We start from the raw sequence: 1266 nt of genomic DNA, 5'->3' as shown, positions 1-1266 counted from the left end.
TTACCCAATCCAGGAATGTGCACCATTGCCACCCACCAATCAAACAACTTGCTTCTTTCTGTTCCCCTAATTCTCACCCAAGGTCATGCTTAGAAAGAGGAAGGGAGAGAGAGGGAAACATTGATGTGAGAGAGAAACATCGATTAGTTGTCAAGCCCAGGTATGTGCCCTGACCGGGAATCAAATCAGCAACCTTCTGGTGCACAGGACTACGCTCAACCAACTGAGCCACTCTGGCCGGGCAGATAACTCACTTCTAATACTGCCACGCTATTCTGGTGGGAGTTCCTCCATGTGAAAAAACGGGGCAAAATGAAGGAAGATTTCTCCCAACCTCTGTGGAAAGTAAATCAGAGGAGCAGCACACACCAAGTCCGTCCTGCAGCTCTGACTATGGATAGCATTTCATTCGATACACACCTGGATTTGTACCATTTGCTTTGACAACCAAGCACAGTGTTGTTTTCTGTTAAGTCTTGTTCCCTAAATACAGTGCAAGCTCAAGAAGGGTCTGTGTCCCATTTTCTCCTGTGAGATCCAGAAAAAAAACTCTGGGATGGGAATCAGGAAACCCAAGCTGTACTTCTAGGCCCCAGTAAAATGCAATTCTATCTCATGGTCTTGTATATCCATTCTAGGTCCAGATATCAATTTCAGAATGACTTACTAAACTGAATAAACACTGATATGATAGATGGGGTTAAGTGTGACCTAATACATAATGAAAACAAGATATTTAAACAGGATGCACTGTGTCTCGGGGGGAGAGAAGCCCATGGAATAAATACTGGCTTTGGCTTTGGACAGATCTGGGTTTATATCCTGGTTCCATCACTTTCTACCTTGAGAAATTTACTTGACCTCTTCATGCCTTCATTTTGCATGGATAAAATCATAGTTTCCACCTTGGAGGTGTGTTGTAAAGATTTCATAAAATAAAGTCAGTAAAATGAATATGTGCTGCGTCATAGGCATTCAATAAAAGGCAGTGATTACCTCTGAGAATCTTAAAATACCATGCAAAGATACTTGGTTTGAAAATAGGAGCTTCCCAAGGATTACCTTTGCATAGCTAATTACCAACCTTGAAAATCATCAGGCATTTCTAAGTAAGAGTGGGCATGGAGTTTCAGGCCCATAAAGAAAAGTTCTTGGCAGTCCTGCATGTCAGCAGTACAGTGACTCACACAGTGTCCCCTTGGGTCTCATTGGGTCTGAGCACACTGGCTTTACCTGGGCTCAGCTCCTCCAGCGGGGCCCGCACCT

The sequence above is a fragment of the Molossus molossus genome, unplaced genomic scaffold, assembly GCF_014108415.1.
Source record: "Molossus molossus isolate mMolMol1 unplaced genomic scaffold, mMolMol1.p scaffold_m16_p_11, whole genome shotgun sequence".
NCBI classification, from domain to species: Eukaryota; Metazoa; Chordata; class Mammalia; order Chiroptera; family Molossidae; genus Molossus; species Molossus molossus.
Note: the sequence above shows the minus strand (reverse complement) of the source record.